This window comes from Marmota marmota, unplaced genomic scaffold, assembly GCF_001458135.2.
Source record: "Marmota marmota marmota unplaced genomic scaffold, marMar, whole genome shotgun sequence".
Lineage (NCBI taxonomy): Eukaryota > Metazoa > Chordata > Mammalia > Rodentia > Sciuridae > Marmota > Marmota marmota.
The window spans coordinates 38,741,101-38,765,955 of NW_026000026.1; the positions used below are offsets into that span (position 1 = coordinate 38,741,101).

Sequence of the window (24,855 nt, forward strand, 5' to 3'; positions counted from 1 at the left end):
ATGACGTCACCTCTCTGCTATGGCGGGCCCCAGGCTCCTTGCCGGAGTGTCCGAAGGGAGGGGTGGGACTGGTCCGTCCCAGGTTGGCTTCAGCTCCCAGCTCACTATTTCATGAAGGCTTGGCTGAAGACTTCTTCCTGCCAAGCTGAGTCTCGGAGGTTAGCGGGACCCGGTCGCATTTGCTGCTGGCAGACGGGCCAGCAGCTGCGCCGCGGTGCGCGGACTGTGGCTGGCGGAACTGGACCTCTGCGTCTCCTGGCAGGGATTTGCTCGTCTGGGGCAATCTGTCGCTTCAAAAAATCCTAGTAGCTCCCGGCCGGTCTCTCTTCAGTGGAATTTTGCTAGGAGATCTCCGTTGGTAGAATCTAAGTGTTATCTATGCGTCTTTATGACCCCATCACTGGCGGGGTATTGAAAATGCTGCCTCTCCACCCGCCGCCATGTTGGATCTCCTCTAGACTTATTTATGATCCAATTTCAACAATATTAGGCAGCCTGTTTTATATCAAGTTATAGTCTGCTTCTGACAGAATTTTACATGTTAATATGAACCTTACTTTTCTAACAATAATTCTCTGAAAATGGACTTTCTACTTATAACATGGTTTGAAAATTGCTAAAGAGATTGTTTCCTAAACACTGAGAGAAACATGGTATTTCAGAACCAGCAGTTTATCATACTGTTCTGAATATTATAGAAGTCTAATATATTCAGTTATATTTAACTAAAATCTGGTCATCAATAATCTCTTTTTTATTTGTAGAGGTATGACACAAACTCATATCAAATGAGTAGGGATTTTCAAATTATCTGCATGCTCTAAAAAGAGAAATTATTTTATAATTTCCCTGCAGCTTTTTCCATTAAGTATTTAAGAAATGCAAAATTCCTAGTAATGACAACAAAGTTGTGAACAGCTTAATGAGTAGAATATTTTTAAAGCAATGGTCTTGCTGGATACAAAATCAACATGCAAAAATCAGATGCATTTCTTTTTTTTTTACTTTAAAAATTTTAAATTATTATTATTTATTTGTTCTTTTTATTTATACATGATAGTAGAGGCAATTTTGACATATTTATACCATCTAATTCCAATTAGGATCCCAGTCTTGTGGATGTACATTATGTGGATATTCACTGTGTTATACTCATGTATGTACATAGGAAAGTTACCAGATGCATTTCTTTATACTAACAAAGAACTACCAAAAGAGAAATGAAGAAAACAATTCCATTTACAGCACTATCAAAAAGAATAAAATACTTAGGAATAACTTTAAACAAAGAGATGAAAGATCTGTCCATTGAAAATGATAAAACATTTATAAAGGTAATTGAAGAAGACACTAGTAAGTGGAAAGATACCAGGTTCCTGCATCAGAAGAACCAATATCTTCAAAATGACCATAATGCTCAAAGTGATTCTCGGTGTCGGTGTAATCTGTATTAAAATTTCTATTTTTCACAGAAATAGGAAAACAATCCCAAAAATTCATGTGGAACCACAAAAGACCCCAAGTAGGAAAAGCAATCTTGAGAAAGAAGATAAAAGGTAGAGGCATCACACTTTCTGATTTCAAATTGTATTACAAAGCTATAATAATAATCAAAACAGTATGGTACTGGCTAATAAGAGACATATAGACCAGGAAAACATTTAACTAAAATCTGTGAAATGATAAACCGGCCTTTGGTAATAGTTTTAGAGTATGTTTGCTGTTTCATGCATGTAGCGTATTAGTAGTCAGTCTTGAATTACTAAGGAAAATGCCTGTAGTTGATAAAATAATAATGGTGAGATTTAATGGGATACAAATACAATGAAATGATCTATGCCAGATGGTTTGCCATTTACTAGGAGTTTGACCATTTCTAGATAAACTGGCTTTCTTGCAAGGTGTTTATAATATGAATATGTATTTATTGTTTTAAAGGAAAGATCACCATTTTCATTATAATATATATAAAAGTCATATAAATGATACTTTTATGAAAAAGGTATTATTTTTGTTAGTTAACATAAAAAAATTTCTGAAAATACTTTTGTAGGAAATTCCAAACCAATATTCTTCTTTTGACTTTGAGTAAAACATTTAATTAGATTGATTCAATATAACTAGAAAGGAGTTGATTAATTTTTATTACAGTGGTGAGAATGCTGAGCTGTAATTGTTCTATGTCTTGCAGATGTACTCTGTATTTTTAATATATTTACCCACATTTTCACCATTGATTTAAAAATATCTACTTTTTAAATTTAATTTTTTTGGCTGCAAAGAATAGAGCTTATGTATACTCTGACTGCTGCCAGATGATTTCTAGCCAATACCTGTGGCGATGGAGAAGGCAGAGTGCTAGCTGGTTTTTCTTTCATCCTCAAGACCGGGCATGCTCTGGGAATGTGCACCTGCCACAGAGCTCTTTATTTTTGAATTGATTATCAATGTTATTGGCCAAGAGAGTTAGCTGGTGGGCTTTTGTGCCCTACCCAGTCCTCTTTATAGGTCTTCCCTTCTATGCTGGGAAAAGAAAGATGAAATTTACCATGTTTTTGTACTGGACTTGGCATTTACTCTAATGAAGAAGTTGATCATATTAGAGTCATTTAGGACAGGCAACCTTCTTACCCTCTCTCACCCAAGAATAAAAATTTATTCTTCCAAATTTAGTATAACATATTTATGGGTATGTTGTGTGCAGGGTGGATATCCCTAGACTAAAATCCGGGTTTATTCAAGGGAATCTTTCCCATCATAATGGAATTTTATACCTATTTCATTGTTTCAAACATACTTGTAATTGTCTAAAATACCTTAATTCCTTGCTTTTTATTCACCAGCCCTCTGTTTGACTTTAATTGACACACTTCAATTTCCTCATCCCTAACATAGATGAGTAAATAAACTTTGTCTAACATGCATTAAGGTTAAAAGCCTGTTTTGGAGTCAGAAATATCTGGGTTTGAATCTAGGCTCTGCTGCTTCCTATTTTTGTTTTGGATTTAACATTTGCCTTCTCTCATATTTAAAAGGAGATAATGATGACTAGTATGTATATTTATCATAAAAATGAAAGAAGAGAGGCTGGGGCTGTGGCTCAGTAGTAGAGCACTTGCCTTGAGCCTGTAAGGCACTGAGTTTGATCCCTAGGCACCACATTAATAAATAAATAAATAAATAAATAAATAAATAAATCAAGGTATAAAAAAAATGAGGAAGTTACAACAAATAAAAAAAGAAGGGAGATTACATATGTCAAGAGCATAATAGAAGGCACATAGCATGCCGATAGTATGTTACAGTTTTTAATATTATTCCTTTTCAGGATCAAGCATATAGCTCAGTAGCAGAGCATGTACTTAGCATTTGCAAGTTCCTGAGTTCAATCCCCAGGGGGAAAAATATTCTTTTTCGGCTTAAAGAAATCTATCTCTACATTGGTTTCATCTAATCATTTATGTAATGAATACATACAGTGTTTTTTTGTGTGCTAGGTTCTGTTCTAAGCATGTTTCAATTATTTACTTATTTAATCCTTATGAATACCCTATAAAGTAAGGACCTTTTTGTTCTTTATTTTTAAATTTTTACTCAGTGTGAAATTGGGTCACAAATAATCTAACAGTTCGCCCATGGTGATGCTGTTGGCATATGGTTAAACTAGATGATTTAAAAATAGCATTAGCATTTATATTATATAAACTTTTTGGTTTTCTAGTTCACCATGTTTTGGTTCTTCTCAGAAAGATTTGAAGAAATGTTAGGTAGCTTACTCTATGTGAATTTGATCAGGCCAGCCAGAGGTAGCTCATTTTTGTCACCAGGGTGTGCTGTGATCCCACTAATGTGAACTTATATTGCAGGTGCTGTGAAGCTGGACAGGAATCTCTCTACTGTCCTTATTGCTGCTTAGCGACCACAGGATTTCAGCTTGGCACTTTACAATCCCCTGGGAAACTTCCCAAGATGCCAATTTATTTTCTTTTTGTGTTGTGCCATCCTTCCATGCTCACTGGTGTCCTCATGTAAAAGAAGGAGCTAGCATGTCTTGCTTGTCAGCAGAGTGTTCCAGAAGAATTCTGTGTTACGTATTGTGATGCTGCCACCACACTGATTATTTTGCTAAATAAGAAATCAGTATGAGGTTGCCAAATTGATGGCATTTTAAAACTTGATATCTTTAACATTTTGTTAAACTTGTTACTGCTTTTAGCACTTGCACATTTTCTTCTATTTGCTAAATTCATGGTGAATTTGGAATTAATCAGATCTTATTTAAAATGTTTGATATGCTTCTATAAACTATTAATATTTTCTATAATCAAACAACCTATCATTACTAGTAAATATTATCTGAGATTCTGATTGGAAAGGAACACTTTATAATTACATGTGGATTAAAAACATATTTAATATGTCTATATAGTATGAATTGTAAAAAAAGCATTGATTGATTTAAAGTCTTAGGGTGGTTATATAATATATACACTCACAAACATCAAAGAAGTGTTATATAACAGTGTCTCTGGTAGACTAATCTAGCATAATATAATAAATTAAGAAAACTTTTTATGTATTTCATCATTCTTTTTTTAAATTGAATTCATCTCTTTTTAAAAAATTTTATTTTTTAGTTGTAGATGGACAAAATACCTTTATTTTACTTATTTATATGTGGTGCTGAGAATTTAACCCAATGCCTCACATGTGCTAGGCAAGCAATCTACCTCTGAGCTACTACTCCAGCCCTGAATTCATCTCTTAATAGTAATTATTTTAGAAAATCTGATTAAGGAGAAGCTTAAACAATGAACTCACCAAAATGAAGTTATTAGCATGGCAATGTAAGCTTGTCTTTAGAAGTGAGTTTTTATACATTACTTTCAATATATTAATTAATGTCTAGTTTTCTTGAAAGGGTGCTTGTTTCTATACTCATATAGGAAATTTTTCAGGATTCTGAGCTGTTTTGTGAGCTATCTTGGTACATGATTTACATACTTTGGTAAAAATATTTCTTTCTCCAGGTAACACTATCTTTAAGCAAACAGTGTTTGTGTAGCCACCTTATAACAACATTCCACCTGATGATAACAGCCTTCATGTGCTTAATAAAATGATGAAATCACTGTCCAGCAGGATTCTTAAGTGGGGTCAGCATTTTACAGCATGATAATTTTGTTTAATGTGGAAATGGTTACAGAACCCAATATGTGTAGAATTCCTTCTTGATGACTGATTGTTTAAAGTTTTTTTTTTTTTAAGAAGTTCTAGTTTGATTTTTACTGTGATAGTATGTGTGTGTGTGTGTGTGTGTGTGTGTGTGTGTGTGTGTGTCTAGATCACTGAATAGTGTACTGGTCATACATTCACTTTGAAATATACAGTCTCTGTCAGGCCTCAGAGAATGAGCATCTCCATTAACCTTGCTTCACACTAACATGAATTGGAGATATATGATTTTTTCTAGCTCCATGTTTAAATTATAATTTTGCTTGAAAAGTTAACAAATTAACAAATGCACAATTTTCTGTAGTGTGAAGATGTAAAAATACGACTGCTTAAGAACTTTATAGTGTTGGGGATAGATAGCTCTGACTCTACCTCTGAATAAGAAATGTGTATTTCTAATTAAAGTATCTGGTTAAGATTATCATATAAACAACTTAAAATGTCATTGTTTGAAAAAATGGTTGAAAGACTGGACAAAGTTCAGTTCTGTGTTAAGTTTCTTTTTAAAATTAAAACAATCAAAGATAATCAATATTTACATTGGGCAAAGGTTTTCTCCCTCTTTTTTGATCTAGAAATGATAGTTTAATTTTATAAACTCATGTTTTTGAGAGTTTAGAGAAAAAATCCCAGTTCCTGGATAGATGCAAATAAGCGTATACATAGGGATGCCATTAGACAGTTTCTTATACTTTTTCTTGTACTCTTAGAAATGTATAAGTGTATTAAATAATTAGAATATATATAGACTTTTTCTCTGAAGGATAGTAAAAATTTGGGGGTTATAGATGAGTAGAAGTACAGATAATATCAAGGATGCATTATAATGAGATATTCAAGAAAATGTCTCATTTTCTTGAACCTCAATTTATCAATTATGTTTTTTTATCAATTATGTTTTTGATAAAGTTCATGTTAGCTTTTAGTACTTTATTGGAATATTTTCAGTGCTTTCCAACCTTCAGGTTTCCTTATTTCTTCTGTCTGATCTTCCACTTACCCTGTTTCTGTTCACTTATTTACCTCTTACTTCTTATGGATGCATTAATTTATTTTTATTCATTCAACTAATATTCATTACTTGTCTGTATTTACCTGGTACAGAACTAGAATAAGATATTGGATGTAGGAAGAGATGATCCTATTCTAGGGTTTATCTTCATAGAGCTTATAGTCTAGTCAGGATCAAATTAATTAATTAAAGTGAATAATTATAATTTTAAGTTCATGATATTTTTTTGGTTATGCTAGGGATCAAATCCAGGGCCTTACACATACTAGGCAAGCACTCTATCACTGAGCTACATCCCTAGCTCTATAATATTCTAAAGCAATCATTTTTATATCTTCACACTAGAGGAAATTGTGTATTTGTTCAGTGACTTTTAGAAGTGCCTACATCTTTTGTTTCTGAGAACGTTTACAAGTAAGGAGAGACAACATTAATATATTTGTGTAAGTACAGATTTAGTGGCCCAAATCACAGGGGTGTTGCCTACAGTACCATCTAAAGTTTTTCACCTCTAGAATATTGCTTAGTTCCACAGATTTCTCTCAGGGCTAATCATATTCAGCTACTCCGTATCTAAGCTTGCATCATTGCTTTATTTTCCTCTAAGGATAATTATGGTTTTGTCCCAGGGTTTGGCTTTATCCCGTGGCTGAGATATCCTCTGGTTTCCCCCTCACATCTTCCTTGAAATTATGTTCTCCATCCCCTATATATAGATACACTAATTATTAATTAACATATCTACAAAAATGCACTGTATATGAATGTATTGTGTCTCTTTTTGTTGGGCCTAGAGGGAGTTCAGACCAAAGATGAATAGATATGTTTCACTCCATTTCTTTTCTCAAATAATTTGTGACCAAGTCTGGTGTTTTGGGTTAATAAAATAAACATAATATTAAACATTAGTTAATATTATGATTATCTTTTGTATATGCCCCAGCTCAGAGTTGAAATTCAAAAAATATTAATTAAATGAATTTATGTTTATTTTTCATAGATTTCTTTTTTTTCATAGATTTCTAAAAGGTAAAAATTATTGAAGATAAATGAACTCTTCCATCTGTGTTGATTGTGATGGAATTATGAAATAGAGGCCATCAAGTTAAAGATACATACTGGAGAATGTCAGAAATCCAAATTTCTAATGCTTTCTTATTGGTAAATTCCTAGGTAATAGAACTTTGATAGCATGAATCTTAAATCTAAAGCTAACTTTATTTCTTTAATTGTCATTTAGAGTTCTTTCATTTCTTTTGTTAGATTGATTTCCAAGTATTTATTTTTAAGGCTATTGTGAATGGGGTAATTTTTCTAATTTCTCTTTCAGAGGATTCACCACTGATGTACAGAAATACATTTGATTTATGGGTATTGATTTTATATCCTACTACTTTGCTGAATTAATTTATGAGTTCTAGAAGTTTTCTAGTGGAATTTTTTTGGGTCTTCTAAATATAGAATCCTGTCACCAGCAAATAGTGACAGTTTGAGTTCTTGTTTTCCTCTTTGTATCCCTTTAATTTCTTTCGTCTGATTTCGTCTGGCTAGAGTTTTCAAGACTATGTCAAATAGAAGTGGTGAAAGAGGGCATCTCTGTCTTGTTCCAGTTTTAGAGGGAATGCTTTCAATTTTTCTCCCTTGTTCTTAGAATCAATAGCTTTCATAATGTTGAGTTGTGTTTCTACTATCCCTAGTTATTTTTCACCTTCAGTATGTGGATGTCTTCTCCTAGGAGGTGATTCTCTTGAAGACAGCATATTTTTTGGGTCTTTTTAAAAAAATCCAACCTGCCAATGTTTTTTGATTGATGAGTTTAGGCCATTAACATTCAGGGTTATTATTGAGATATGATTTGTATTTCTGGCCATTTTTGGTTTTTAACTTGACTTATTTTCTCCTTTGATTTACTTTTCCTTTAGTGTAGTTTCTCCCTTTGCTGGTTTTCATTGTTTTTTTTTTTTTGTTGTTGTTGTTGTTTTGTTTTGTTTTTAAAATTATTTCCTCCTCATGAATATTTTGCTGAGAATGATCTGTAGTGCAGGTTTTCTAGTTATGAATTCTTTTAACTTGTTTATCATGGAAATTTTTATTTCATCTTCAAATCTGAAGCTTAGTTTTACTGGATGTAAAATTCTTCATTGGCTCCATTTTCTTTCAGAGCTTGAAATATGTTATTCCAGGACCTCTTGGTGATGAGGGTCTGAGTTGAGATCCAAATCAGTTTCTCCCTATATGTAATTTGATTTTTTTCTCTTATAGCCTTTAAAATTCTATCCTTATTCTGGATGTTAGTCATTCTCATTATAATGTGCCTTGGTGTAGGTCTGCTGTAATTTTGTACATTTGGGGTCCTGTAAGCCTCATGTATTTTATTTTCCATTTCATTCTTTAGATTTTGGAAATTTTCTGATATTATGTCATTGAAAAGATTGTGCATTCCTTTGGTTTGTATCTCCACACCTTCGTCTATACCAAATCTTAAATTTGGTCTTTTCATGTTATCCCATATTTCTTGGAAGTTCTGTTCCTGGTTTCTCCCATCTTCTCTGTATGGTTGACTTTATTTTCAAGAGTATATATTTTGTCTTTATTGCCTGAGGTTCTGTGTTACAAGTGGTCTAGTCTGTTGGTGATACTTTCCACTGAATTTTTAATTTGGTTTATTGTTTTCTTCATTTCAAGGATTTCTGCTTGATTCCTTTTTATAATATCAGCCTTTTTATTGAAGTGATCTTTCACTTGCTGTATTTTTTCTCTGATACCATCTTTTATTTTGAAGATCAGTCTAACTATGAACTGTCTAAACTCCTTCTCTAACATTTCTTCTACTGTGTGTTTATGGATTTTATTGTTGGAACATCTTGGTTTGTTTGAGATGCTTATTCCCTTGTTTTTTTCAAGTTGTTTGTCTTCCCATCTAGCAGTATTGATCTGGGGCAGTACAGTTTCAACCCTGTAGTCTTATAGTGTTTCTGAAGGCTTCTAGTACCTCACCTTTAAGGGGGAAGCCAATATTAACAGCACCAAATGCAAACAATACACAACCTTAAACCAAATAGCTGCTATTAAGGTGTCTACAGTCTTGTCGCAATAAACAGAAATGATGTGTTCAATTTTTGTCTACAATATGAACATTAAATTTGCTTAAAAGGTTTACTGTTTCAAATGAAAGACAAAGAGGGAACAGAATTAGTTAGGATGTGATGTTTATGAGGGAGAAGGAGAAAAGATAGAGGTAAAAATTTACAGTAAGAGTGAAGGATGAATTAATAGAGGTTTACTGTTAGCATAAGAGAAGTGTGAAAGAGAATTCAAGGAGACAGATAAGTGAGAGAAAAAATATATGCAGATTTTAAAAAAAGGTAAAAGTATAAGAATACATAGTAAAACTGTAATATATAATTCAGACATCCCATTCCTCAATGAATTGATGCATGAAAAATATTTAGATTTGAAGATGGTAGAGATGTGAGAGAGAGGGCAGAAAAATAAAAAGGGAAAGTCTAAATGAAAAATTGAACAATTGCTTCTATTGGCTTTCAACAATTTTGTCAGCTTCCTTTCTCTGTGATTGTCTGATGTTTGATGGTAGCTCTAGTCCAGTGGGTGCCGGACAAGATGCTCTCACACCCTCTTCCAGTCTTTCCACCTGTTTTAGCCTGCCCCTTCCTGCACAGTTCAGGACTCAATGAGCTGGAAAGAGCCCAGTTTTCTCCAGTTTCTCTAACCTGTGCTACCCCTGGGGAACTGCTCTCAGTCTCTGGCTTTCCACAGGCTTGCTAAGCCCAGACTGGTCCTTGCAGACCCTGCTGCAATCTGATAAATCTTGACTTCAGATTCCCCAGGCTCTGCCTTGCTGTAGTCCCAGGATCTCAATGCCATTTAAACTTGCAGATAGACCACCAGGGATGCACTCACACAAAGAAGCGACCCTGCAAAGAGGCAACCAGATGGCGGCCACTAGCACACCCAGCAGGAAGTCATCAGATACAACCAGACCTGCAGGTACCCAACAATTTATCTCCAGGTCCTGGCCAGTATCCCCAGACTGAAGTGTCTATGCCGTGAGATGGTAGTAGTGATGGAGACAAATCTCCAGGTCCCTTGGCACTGGTCTTCTAGGCTCTGGCCAGTGACCTGATAAGGCAGTGGTTATGTGTAACCAAACCTGTGGGTACCCTGACTATAGACATTCAGGTAGCAGTGGGTAGCAGGCAGTGGGTGATCCATGGGCGATCTGTTGGCTGTTTGCAGGCAAATGACGGGCAATCAGGTGCTGAATGTCAGGTGGCGGTTGATGGGCAGGCAAACTGGTGATGGGCAGGCAGAAGGTGAGCAATTGGGCAAATGGTGTGTGATTGGTGGCCTATACTACATTTTCTATATCCAGTCATTGAAGGGCACCCACTTTGGTTCCATATGTTTGCTATTGTGAATTGAGCTGCTATAAACATTGATGTGTCTGTGTCACAGCTGAGGAGTGGGATAACTGCATCAAATGGTTCTTCCATTCCAAGTTTTCTGAGGACTTTCCATACTGCTTTCTAGAGTGGTTGCACCAGTTTGCAGTCTTATCAACAATGTATCAGTGAACCTTTTTTCCCATATCCTCGCCAACATTTATTGTTACTTATATTCTTGATAATTGTCATTCTGACTTGAATAAGATAGAACTAATAAATACAATTAATCATTTAGATTTATGGACATATATAGAATATTTTATCTATCAAGGACTGAATATACTGTCTTAGTGGCACATGAATCCTTCTTTAAAATAGACCATAGGCCACACAGCAACTGTTAGCAAATAGGAAAAAAAAAAACAGAGAAAATACCTTGCATTCTATCAGATCATAATGTAATGAAATCCTTTTATCATTAGAAATCAATGATAAAAGAAAAAATAGAAGCTATTCTAACACCTGGAGACTAAATAATACACTTTTGAATGACTAGTGGATACTAGAAGAAATCAGGGATAAAATAAAAAAAAATTAGAGGTAAATGAAAATTGCAACACAACTTATCAAAATCTTTGGGACACTATAAAGGCAGTTCTAAGAGGAAAGTTCTTTGCACTGAGCTCATTCTTTAAAAGAACAGAAAGTCACCAAATAAATAACCTAACATTACATCTCAAATCCTTTGAAAAAGAAGAACAGATCAACACTGTAAGCAATAGAAGACAGGAAATAATTAAAATCAGAACTAAAATCAATGAAATTGAAACAACAACAACAAGAACAAAAAATTAAAAGTAGATGAAATGAAAAGTTGGTTCTTTGAAAAAATAAATAAAATTGATAAACCTATAGTCAAGCTAACAAAGAAAAAGAGAGAAAATTAAAATTACTAAAATTTGTGAATAAAAAAGGAAATATCACATGGACACTATTAAAATACAGATGATAATCAGAAACCACTTTTAAATCTATATTCCAATAAAATAGAAAATCCTAAAGATGCCAACAAATTTCTAGACATATGGCCTATCCAAATTGAAACAGAAGGGCAGAAAATTTAAACAGATTAATTTCAAGCAATGAAATTGAAGATGCCATCAAGAGCCTATCAACAAAGAAAAGCCCAAAACTCAGCAGAGTTCTACCAGACCTTCAGTACTCCAAATTATTCCATGAAATAGAAAAGGCATCTTTAGTCTGCTTTTCCCCTATCTTGGCAAGTGGTAAAGGGGAAGAAAAAGGAATGGATATAAAGAAAGAACTAATTTTGATTACCTCTTATGTGCTAGGTAGGTACTTTCAGATGATATCAAATTGGATCTTCACAGAATCATGGTGAAGTAAATATTGCCTCCATTTTGCAGATGAGCAAACTGAGATTTATAACATGTAAATAAATTTCTGATCTTCTGAGTCTCAGTTTTCTTATCTGTACAATGAGATTAATAATAGTATCTCCTTAAATTGTGAAAACTAAAAGATATGTGAAATACTTAAAATAGCATCAAGTACTTCTGAAGTAAGATCTCAGTGTAAACTATCATCATCATAATCACTATTAGTATTACTATAGTTACAGCCACTGTAACAGTTACTATATAAAGGTTATCTATACAAAGATGATAAGACATTAATTATCCTCAAGGAGGTTAAGAACAGTGGGAACACTGTATGCTTGAAAGGAATATGTATTTCTTCTGTGCATCCATTATAAAATATGTGAGTAAAGTGAGGTGAAAAAGCAAGATTTGCTGATATGCAGAAATGGTACCTGTGTAGGTTCATGCCCAGGCCAAGGGATCGATTTCTCACACGTCAGTTTGAGTGAAAATTTAAGTATGTGCTTCAAAAAAACTTAGGATTTCTGCATACTTTTTTTTTTTTTGTCAATCTTTAGACCCTTCAAAAAAGGAGTCCTTTGAGATCTTAGAGTTTGCTGTATTTATTCTAAGAATTCTATTTTTAAAACTCTTAATGTTGATCTCATTTCATTTCTTTTCCTTTGAGGTTCTGGGGATCAAAGCCAAGGTCTCACACATCCTAGGCAAGTTCCCAACCACCCCTTCTCAGCCTTACTTCTTCTTCTTTTTTTTTTTTCTTTTTAGTGGAATTATTATATATGAAAAGACTTTTTTTTTTTTAAAGAGTGCCTTTTTGTAGTATAAGAAATTCTTTAAGTTAGTGGACATTTTAGGTTTTTTGAATTTGTCTCCTCTTAATAGCAGCTTATTTTTTTACCATTTTTATGATTCATAAGCAAATTCATACATGTAAGAGAAATTGAATCTGAGATTGGTTAAGTTTTACTGCTCTTCGATATTAGAATTAAGATAGTAGAGGTATAGCTGAACTTCTTGGCTAACCAGATATTTTAGAAGTTTCTGAATTTCTACCCTATCATTAAGTCACATTTGAGTTATTAGTGATCTACTTCTTGTATGTACATGTGGCCTGTAGGTATCAGTAATGCATACCACAGTACTTGGCATGAATTAGATATTCAGGAAATATCTTTGGGCTGAATATATGAGGAGAGTAATTAAGTAGCAAACACTAATAAATTAGAAAATGGGATTTTTTTGTGATATCTTACCATATTGAATAAATTACTTCAGAAGGCATTTGTGTACTGAGATCTGATAAAAAGTCTGTATAATCTAATAATTTTGTAAGAATTCATCTCATTAGGTCTTTTTTGGTGTCACTTCCTCTGAAAGTCATTTAATTCTTTTTGTGCTTTATACTCCTTGGGCTTTCAGATTTAATTTGTCAGTCTGACAGTTTCTGTATGGTCTAGGATGTTGCACTGTTTCATACTCCTTGAAGATGAATGTTCTGGGACCACATTCTTCATAGTTTCGTTTCTGTCAAACCAGTCATCTTTGGTGAAGAGTGTTTTAATAAAAACAGAAAAATTGGTGGGGTGTCATGTGGAACCACATTTCCTTTCATTTGAAATGCATTTGCAGGTATAATTGGATTCTATGAAGAAACTATCAAATTTTTTGTTAAATGCAAAAGTTTTGTTTTTTAGTATTTAATATTATGACAGAAAATATTTTCTATATATTTTTTTATTCCAGGTATCAAAGCACTCTAAGGGAAGAATGTGTGCAGCTGATTGCTGTTCTTGTTCTTTTTTTTTTTTAACTGAAGTGATCAATTTTAAATGAGTATGATGTTTTAGTCCCCCTGCCTGATTCACAGTGTTTTTCATAGAAGTATTGTCTTCTCATGTTTTTTTTAATAGAAAAAGAAAAGAAATCGGTATATTTTTCTAGATAAATTCCAAACCTTGAGTTTGATAACATATTTTTTCTCCTTAATTTCTTCTTCTATATTATGAAGTGTCTTATGTATATGTGTATTTCTCTTATCAACCAATGACCTAACACTATTTCTCTGTCATTCTTGTTCTATCTCATCTTTCATCCCTTCTTCTTCTTCTATCCCTTTCCTGTTTCAGACTTCACATCTTTCCTCTCTCTGATTTTCCCATTTCCCCCTTAAAGAAGTTAAGAACTGAGTCCAGTAAAAACTTGAATTTTGAATGTAGAATAAAGGATTACTTTTTTATATTGGGTTCGTACATGGAGTTTGAATTAGAAAGTTGTGCTGATTTAACTTACTTCTGGTAACCTATTCTACTGCTTACTTTAATGAGTAAAACCCAAGTTGTGTCTTAAAAAATCTTATTCAGTAAATAAAAGGATCTTTATGCATGTTGTAATATTATATAGTAGCAATTCAGTACTAGTAATTTACTTTTGGAATTACTATCTTTGTCCTGAATGCAGGTATTTTTTTTTCTCAGCCAATTTTTATTCTAAATAACTAAACTAATGGACTAATGTATTTATATTTTCTTTTTATTATTTATTTCTTACATACATAACAATAGTGGAGTGCATTAGATTCATAATTATCCATTTACAGCACCATTTTTCATAACTCTGTATATAAAATATGTTCATGCCAAATTATGCCATTATACATGAGCTCTCTTATTTTTTTTTGCATTACAATTCTGAATACACCTTTATACCACAATTTATCGTATCTCTGTTTGTATATAAGGTATGTTGACACCAAATTCACATCTTCATACATGTATTTTGTATAATGATGAAGTGTCTTATGTAAAACAGTATAGCTTTTGCATAAATCCTATGCACATCTTCCCGTATAATTTAAAGCATCTCCAGATTATCTATAATACCAAATACAATGTAAATGGCATGTAAATAGTTGTTTTAGGATATTGTTTAGGGAATAATGATTACAAGAAAATCTGTACATGTTAAGTACAGATACAATTGTTTTACAAATACTTTTTATCTATGCTTGCTTGAATCTGCAGATGCAGAACCCATGGATACAGAGGAACAACTGTACAAAACTGTTTCCTGGTAGCCGTTAATTGTTAAAAAAAGGCAAAAGAAATTTAGTTAAAACAAAGACAAGAGAATTGGCAGTACTCAAACACTTATGAGTATTGTAATTAATTTTCCTCAATATGGTCTTTAGGGCTTATTTCAGCATAAACTGTTCTTTCAGGTCTTAAAAAAACTAAACTAAATAACTAAAGAGATGCCAAAATGTTAGGAAGAAATGATTCATTCTCATATTCTCTCTCTCTCTCTCTGATCAGTACAGATGTACAATTTCAGTTTTTTTTCTTTTGAATGTTCTTCTGCTTTCTGGCTTTTATGTTTTCTTTTTAAAGGAAAACACTTAGCTAGAATCAATTCAGATAAAATATTTTTAAGGTAGTTTTTTATTAGTAGAACATTTCTTTAGTAATGAGAAAGCAAAATGGTGAAAGAGAAGAAAAATTATGAAGAATCCAGTTACTTATGAATTTGCCAAAAGGAAAGAATGAAGATGACACAGAAGAAACTGCAGTGGTGATAGTAATGTCTTCTATTTTAAAAGAGGGGTAGGGATTTGGGAATTAGATGACTGGTTGTGATTCTGAAACTAGCAAATCATATAAGATGGCTCAGGACCACAGAAATTTCCTTTATATTATATAGTAGATGAAAAATATCCTCCAATTGTTTTTTTCAAAAAAATTATAATTCTTCGTGTATTTTTTTTCATGTTTTACATGCTACTCTTACTTGCTGGTATATTGTAAAGGAAATGTGCCTTTTCAAAATGGAAGTAATACATATTTTTTAAAAAAAATTTTATTTTTTTGGTGGTGCTGGGGATTGAACCTGGGACCTTGTGCATGCTAGGCAAGTACTCTACCAACTGAGCTACGTCCCCCAACCCCACATTTATTTTAAAAAGTAGAAAATTCAGAGAAGCAATATGAATAAAATTGAAAACACCTGTAATTCCGCCACCTCATTGTTTAACTGTAGTTACATTTTGGTGTATTTTCTTTAAATCTTTTTGTACACATAAATTTATTTTTAATTCTTGAAAAGTGGGACCATACTCTACTTGTTTTAGAGCCTCTTTTTCCCTTTGTTCACAACACCTAATAATCTTCCTGCATCATAAAGTACCTTCTAAAACATAATGTTCAATAACCATATTATATTTATGTATGTATGTATGTTGTGTGTGTATCTATCTATCTATCTATCTATCTACCTACCTACCTACCTTCCTACCTACCATACATGAGCCGCTTTATCCTCTATTGCAACATTTAAACATTTAAACATTGAAATAGAGAATTTTGTTATAAATTTGTATTGTTATAAATTTTTTTTTTTTTTTTTTTTTTTTTTTTTTTTGCCATTCTGGGAATTGAATCCAGGACACATGCTGGGCAGGAGCTCTACCACTGACCTACATTCTAGCTCTGACAATTAATTTTTACACGTCTTTGGATACTTTCACAATTATTATTTTAGGATGAATTCTTACAAAGGAATCTCAGAGTCAAAGATAAGCATGTTTTTAAGGCTCTTGATACACAGTATTAAGTGACACTCTAGAAATCCGGTTATCAATTTTTTTCATGTGTCTGTGGCATAGCCTATAAGGAAGCCATCTATGTGTCCTTGTATGGGAAACTGGGGTCTTGATTTTGTAACTGTTAAGACGGACACCTACACAAAAGCAAATACTCTTGTATTGAGCTATTTGCAATTTTTTTTGTGGATTATTTTTATGATTGGATAAATAATCATTGGTGAATAGAACAAGATTGATACAGTAGGCTTAACTGTTGCATTGGGAGTGTATTTTGTGTATGTATATAACACTTAAATCAACTTCTCAAAATCTTAATGAAATGGAATTCAGATGAGTGATATTCGCTAAAGCAAAATGTCTCTATCATTCCACACCAAATATTTATAGATAGATTCATTCTCAAAGGAATATAAAGAGTATTATTTGTTATCAAACAAAGGAATACTTATGTAATAAAAGAAAAGATGAACATATATAAAGGTCAGCAGACAAATTTGTGAGTCTATGCTCAGGACTCATGATACTGAAATCCCCATTTCTAAGTCCATATAAAATGGACTATAAACATTGATGTGACTGTGTCACTGCAGTATGCTGATTTTAAGTCCTTTGGATATAAATTGAGGCGTAGGATAACTGGGTCAATGGTGGTTCCATTCCAAGTTTTCTAAGGAATCTCCATACTGCAACATAGTGGTTGCACCAATTTGCGGTACTTTTTTCCCTACATCCTCACCAACATTTATTGTTACTTATATTCTTGATAATTGCCATTCTGACTGGAGTGAGATGAAATCTCAGTGTAGTTTTAATTTTTATTTCTCTAATTGCTAGAAGTGTTGAACAGTTTTTCATATATTTGTTGACTGACTGTATTTCTTCTTCTGTGAAGTACCTGTTCAGTTCATTTGCTCATTTATTTATTGGGTCATTTGTTTTTTTTGGTGTTAAGTTTTATAGCAGCTGAATTCACAATAGCTAAGGTATGAAACCAGCCTGTGTGCCCTTCAACAGATGAATGGAAAAAGAAAATGTGGTACAAGTACACAATGGAATACTACTCAGCCATAAAGAGAAATGAAATTATGGCATTTGCCAGTAAATGGATGGAACTGGAGACTATCATGCTAAATGCAATAAGCCAATCCCCCCAAAACCAAAGACTAAATGTTCTCTATTATATGCAGATGCTAACTCACAGTAAAGGGGTGGTAGGGAAAATCAGAAGTACTTTGGATTAGACAAAGGGGATTGAAGGGAAGGGAGGCATTGGAAATAGGAAAAAGAAAGAGTGAATTGGACATTACTTTCCTATGTGCATACGTGATTACATGGCCAATACAACCAGAAGAATGAGAAGTTATACTCTCTCTATATATAATATATCAAAATATACTCTATTCTCATGTATAACTAATAAGAACAAATAAAAAAGAAAAGAAGCAGGGCTGGGGTGGTGGCTCAGTGGTAGAGCTCTTGCCTAGCATGTGTGAGGCACTGGTTTCAATTCTTAGCACCACATGTAAATAAATAAAAATAAAGTTCTATCAACAACTAAAAAAATAGAATTAAAAAAGAAGGAAAAAAATAAAATGGACAATAGACTGCTAATCACACATTGATATGCTTTGATATGCCTTCTGGACTTAGCTTGGCATGCTTTTTTAAAAATACTATAGCTATTCTTAAATTTTTAAAAACTTCAAGATAGATTTACTGTAAATGGCATTTTGAGCCAGTTGATTACTTAGTCTGTTAACTAGAGGAGCGCTCTACTGCTGAGCTATGACCTCGCCTCTGGATTCTTTAACTTAGAGGTTTGGAGCCTTACATTTAGAGTGAGAATAAAGTAAAGAGGAGATGTCCATTGAATCTAATTTAATGTGCATGGCATTACGTGCATTGTACTATAGAGGATCCATAGGTTTTATTTCTCAACTTAATAGATATCGGGAATTTGCTATCAGTCCTGGTTAAGAATTTGGCATTTAAATCCTAGGCAGAAAATAAAGGAATATGTTGTTTTCATAGAATTAGCTGTGAGACTTAGACCACGAATTTTAACTGCTTCCTATAAAGAATGTTCTCTATAAATACTGTTTTTATTTGGATTCTCATGTTTTTGAGCACAATTTTACAATTATTTTTGAGAGAAAAACAAAAGTATCATTTTCAAGCTGATTCCAGGGTAAAAAAATATTAATCTTGAACAGTACCTTTAAGATCACCTTGGTAATTACACTGTTAATTGATTTTGCTTTCCTATAGCTTAACATTTATGTTTAAATTCTTCATTCACTAGGCTACATACATACTTTATGTATGCTTTTCCATGTTGCAGATGTTTTGGTTTACTAAAAATGTACTTAAAAAAAAAGTCTTATGTAGCTTTACTTTTTTAAATTTTGTAATTCAATAAAATATCTGGTCTATTAAACAGGACTTATTTTTCTGTGAATATAATTAGTTATATTGCATTTGATAGTAGATTTTTGAAAATGTGTTGAATAAATTAAATTGTTCAACAGTGAGTAAATCTTTTGAATATTTTTTCATCCTGACTTTTTTTGTCCTCTACTTTAGTATTATCTATTTTCAGTTATTCCAGATACTGATTCTCATATGGATTATACATAAACTTATGTGCTTCTATTATTAAAAGCTTATGTATTCTTAATGCAATTATTTATATATATTATTTTATGATTACATTAATTTTCCATGCATTGACAACCCTTTCATGTTAACCAAATGACTTAATGTGCTTTGATCATAGGTTAAAATTGGAATAAATGGGTAGGCATAGATAAAATATAAATATAAATATAATTATAGATATATGCCAATCAATTTTTTATTTTCTGATATAATTGCAATGAACTGCCACGAAAATAATTAGGAAAAATAGTTTTTTTAAACAAATGTTTGAGAAGACAGTTCTAGGAATAGTAAGAGGAGGAGTGAAGACTTTAGCAAATCAGTGATTACTGTAAAGAAAACAGTCCTCTTAAGTGAGAAATGAAAACAATTTCAGGACTATAGTTTTGTTTTTTTTTTTGGCACTGGGGATTGAACCCAGAGGTTCTTAACTACTGAGCCACATCCACAGCCCTTTTTGTGTTTTATTTTTGAGACAGGGTCTTGCTAAGTTACTGAAGCTGGACTCAAATTTGTGATCCTCCTGCCCCAACCTCCTGAATTGCTGGTGTTTTAAGTATGTGCCATCATGCCTGGCAAGGAATACAGTCATTAGACAGAAAAAGCCAATGGAAATCCTTCCTAGTGGGTTGCAGGTGACCTAGATGCTTTAGCACAATTAAACAAAATCAGTGTGTTCAAAGTGTAAAGAAAAAAGGGAGAGGAAAATCAATTTCTGAATTTTATTTATTTATTTTTTTAAATTGGAAACTAAAATCTCTTTATTAGATATATAACTTTGTTCTCATTCCCTTATATATATATATATATTTTTTTTAATTGGTTGTTCAAAACATTACAAAGCTCATGACATATCATCTTCCATACATTTGATTCAAGTGGGTTATGAACTCCCATTTTTTACCCCAAATACAAGTTGCAGAATCACATCGGTTACACATCCACATTTTTACATAATACCATATTAGTGACTGTTGTATTCTGCTACCTTTCCTATCCCCTACTATCCCCCCTCCCCTTCCCTCTCATCTTCCCTCTCTACCCCATCTGCTGTTGTTTAATTCTCTCCCTTGTAAGGGCAATTTCTGAATTTTGATATGGAAAGATGCCCAGAATTTCAACTATTCTGTCGTCCTGGTGACACTGTTGGGTTAGTGACTATCCAGTTCCTAGAGCCTGTGATAATTTCTGTCAAATATAATCAGTGTGCTGATATTAATGAGAATATACCATGTGAGGTTATTACATTGATCCTTAAAGAAAACAATACAACTGGGCTGGGGATGTGGCTCAAGCCGTAGCGCGCTCGCCTGTCATGTGCGCAGCGCTGGGTTCCATCCTCAGCACCACATACAAATAAAGATGTTGTGTCCGCCGAAAACTAAAAAATAAATATTAAAAAATTCTCTCTCTCTCTCTCTTTTAAAAAAAAAGAAAAAGAAAACAATACAAATGCTCCAGCAAGTGATTTCTGATTGTATAAAACTGAAAATCTATTAGAAAATGATCAAGGAGTTTTTTTCCTTCAAAAAAGAGGTAGTATAAATGTTCTGTGTTTGGCAAAAGATAAAATGTATTATAATGAGAAAAAATAGGTCCTTGATAAAAAGAAGTTTAGAATTTTAGATCTAACGTGTATTAGTTATTTGTAAATCTGGTACATATAACAAAGAGAAGCCAATATTTTCATATGTAGTATCAAAAAGGAAGAAGCCATTCCCCAGCCCTCATTTTTTCCTGCTGACTCTTGTTCTGAATTCTAATTTCACCACCCTATGCCAGTTTGGAGAAATGATTTGTCAGCTGCTCTGTGAAGAAGTGAGGTAAAATTATTTTAACTGCAATAAGAATTGGAGGGAAGGGACAGGCCTATTCCCCAAGACTGTATACCCATGCTTCCTTATTTCTTAATAGTGTGAGATCTACCAAATATTTAAAAAGCTTGTTAAAGGTAAAGGGCTCTTTTTCATTCCCCATGGGGCTGATGACTTGGTCATGTCTGATTTTGGACTGATAACATCAGCATTGACCTGAAACACTACATGGTTTGTGTTCTCTTTTTGTATGATGAGCATATTGGCTGGCTTTTGTTGCAGGATAACTTTTTATGTGACAAGAATATAATCAACAAATTGAAATTCTATAGGCACTGAGAATGAACCTATCAGGATAGATTCAATATGCAATTTAGTAAAACTTTAAAAACCTTTTAAAGTTTTCTCTGTGAACTCTACTGAAACTTTCTTTGGGAGATTCTGGCCTCATATGCTTTTGGCTGCATTGTTAGTCATCTTTCCCTAGCAGTCAGCTTATAACTCATTTCAGTATGATCTCTGGGAAAACTTTGTGTAAACTTCTATTTTAATATTTAGCATGAGTGCCATAATTACTTTTCTACATAATGCTACAATGTGAATTCCTTAAGGATGAGCTTTTTTTTCTTTGCATCTCCCCTATGCCCATCCCCAAGTGAAAAGAGAAGAGCTCTGGGAAACCTCATGGCTATGTGCTTCACAAGTAAAATCTTGTATTTTAGGTTAGAATTAGAGTACATTATTTTGATTTGAAAATTCTGGTGAGATTCATTCTTTAATTAAAAAAATGATATATTTATGTATGTAAAACGTATGCACATTTATATACATAGATATATATTTGAAATATATCAAATGAAAAATGTGATAGATATAATATAAAAAGTGATATATATGTAAAATATATGATGTTTGAAATTATAATCTCAAACATTTCATTCCGATTAAAGAAAGATAATTGGCTTAATAGATGCAACTGCCTTAAATAATTCTAAGCTGGATGCGGTAGTGTACATCTGTAGTCTCAGCTCCTTGAGAGGATCAGGCAGCAGGATCACTTGAGTGTAGGAGTTTGGGACCAGCCTGCACAACACAGCAAGACCCCATCTGGAAAAAAAAAAGCAAAATTTCTTCTGGGGTTCCCACCATTTATTTGTCTTATCTTTCATATATGTATATTTAATTTTTCTTCATAATAATATAGTGTTATGGGCTGGGTTGTGGCTCAGCGGTAGAGTGCTCGCCTAGCACGTGTGAGGCCCTGGGTTCGATCCTCAGCACAAATATAAATAAACAAAATAAAACTATTGTGTCCAACTAAAAACTAAAATAATAAATATATAATATATTGTTAGAAATATCTTTGCATCCGTATGCTATTTTAAATTTTGATTGTTTACTAGTAGTGTAAAGAATGTTAAAACTTTCTTCCTTTTTAGTACTCTTTGTCTAGGGAATCCACAGACATGACTGATGAAAAAGGATTATCAGCTTTCACCTAATTCAGCTTTAAGCCTTCAATCTGGCTTCATTTAAACAAGTCAAGATAAATGTGTTCCTGATTTTATTAATTTTAAAGATAGGAGATTCTGTGGCCTCTTTGGAATCTGTCTCACCACATTTTATTAATACTTTTTTTTCTATTGTGGTTGAACTCATTTTGGGAAGCTTTTTAAAATCCATGATACCCTTTTCTGAAAACAAGCAGAATAAATTTCCATTATTAATATGCAGGCTTTAAAAGATTTTTTACCATTTTAATATTTCAACATTTTAATTATAATTAATAGTTTTAATTTAGAACTACTATGCTGATGTCAAAGTTATAATTATCCTTGCTTTAAAAAATCTTTATTTAAGAAATAGTTTTGTCCTTTTTTCGTGTGTAGTCAGAAATTCTTTAAATTATCTTGAAAAACAAGGTAGGTGTGGAACATAACATTTGTTATAGCTTTTTCATTGCTTATTTTGGTTCCATTTCTAAATGAAATAAATAAACAGTAATTTAAGGAATATGTTTCCTATGTGCCTTTCATATTCTGCCTTTTTCAAGGGTTATTTTTTACTTGCAATATTGCTTAACTAGTGTACACAGATATTTTAGTTTATGTATTGATAGTATTTCTAATTCACTGCATTTCTTCCTTGTTATTACCTTAATAATATGATAAAAGGGTTCTTTTAACTTAAGTTTTATACATAACTCTTTAATACAGTTTTTAGTTTCCCTTCAAATTTTTAAATTAATTTATAGTATAATTGTTCAAAAAGTTTAGTTTGTAAATTTTAAAAGTCCTATCATATCCATTTTATTTGTACTATTTATTTCTTATATTTTAGGTTGCTTTCTATGTGAGTCATCAGGTTAATTTCAACTACTATCTGTAATTTCTGCTTTTCTGAAACAACTTTTTCTTTTGAAGATTGAAGATTGTATAATTGCTGGGGTTGCTGATTGCCAACTACTGAGAGGCAGTGTCTGAAACACAGTTTCTGACTGGGATAAATGAAACTACTTTGCAATAGTTGATGTAATTCTCTGTAAGGGTCATCATGAACAGATGGTTCTCAATCCTGAGGGATTTTAAATCTTCAGTTTGTACAGAGTTTAATGTTTTGTACATTACTAGGAGTTTGCTACCAAAGTTTTTAAGGCATGGATTTCAAATAATACCCAATTTTGTTTAAGAGAATATTAATTTATGCTTCTTTATGCTCCTGTTCTTGAAGGAAACGGATACCTACATGATATTAGGATGACCAAGGCTAAGTAAACTACTAAGGATGATTTAGAAGTAATGAGAAAGGAGCCAGTGGGGCTACTTATTCACAGTATAAAAGTCTTTCTTTAGAGCAAAGTGTAGTATACTGAAATTCTTTCATGAATATGACTTTCTATTTTGACTGACTTCCAATTTTGCATCTTTAGATAAATAATTAATATAACTAATATGTCCAATTTTGTCTTTCCTAGAATCCAAATGTGTTTTAAAGACAATAATGCCAGAGATAGCAGGGATGTGGCATATTCCTATTTGTCTTCTCAATGTCTAACACATAGTGGCTATTTGAATAAATGAATGAACATATTGATGGATGAATGAAAACCCCTAAGTTATCAGTGTGGAAATTGGAAATCCTTAATTTTTAGGTCATGTTACCCTGCCTGTCTGACTTTATAGGCCATGTTTCTATACTAGATAAGTCCTCGGTAGGACATTAAGTTCAGGACTCTAATCTCTGATGTTATTGTTGCCATGATTTTTAGAAAGGAATTAACTTCCTTCCATTTTAAAGAAGTAATAAGTGCCATTGCACAAGGCTTAACGTTAAGGCCTTAACATCAATCCAGTATGATTTCAGGTTCAAGTCATAACATTATTTTCATTTTGGTTTATTACTGAATTATGTATGAATAATGGATGATCTATCATAAATGAAGGGTTAAATACTGTTATCACTGATTGTCCTTTGATGTCTAATATCCTTTGTACAAAGAAAATAAATGTTTTTAAAATAAATGTTTTGTGATGGTTATAGGATTCTGAAGTTATCAGAGAGGGATATGGATTATAGGGAAGATTTTCATGATAATATGGGAGAGGCAACAATATTTTCCTTGGCTCCCATGATGGTTCTTTCCTCGGTGATTATTTACTGTGTGTGTGTGTGTGTGTGTGTGTGTGAGAGAGAGAGAGAGAGAGAGAGAGAGAGAGAGAGAGAGAGAGAG

At 32.8% G+C, this 24,855-nt stretch overlaps 1 protein-coding gene and 1 long non-coding RNA gene across 13 annotated transcripts in view; both read left to right on the forward strand.

Annotated features, from left to right (window-relative positions):
• Macrod2 (mono-ADP ribosylhydrolase 2) overlaps window positions 1-24,855 on the forward strand; it is a 1,954,610-nt gene that overhangs the window by 102,675 nt on the left and 1,827,080 nt on the right. The window lies entirely within an intron of this gene.
• LOC125619153 lies at window positions 12-4,573 on the forward strand. The gene is made up of 2 exons (XR_007350667.1): window positions 12-1,556; window positions 3,867-4,573. It is a non-coding gene; the product is annotated as an uncharacterized LOC125619153 (long non-coding RNA).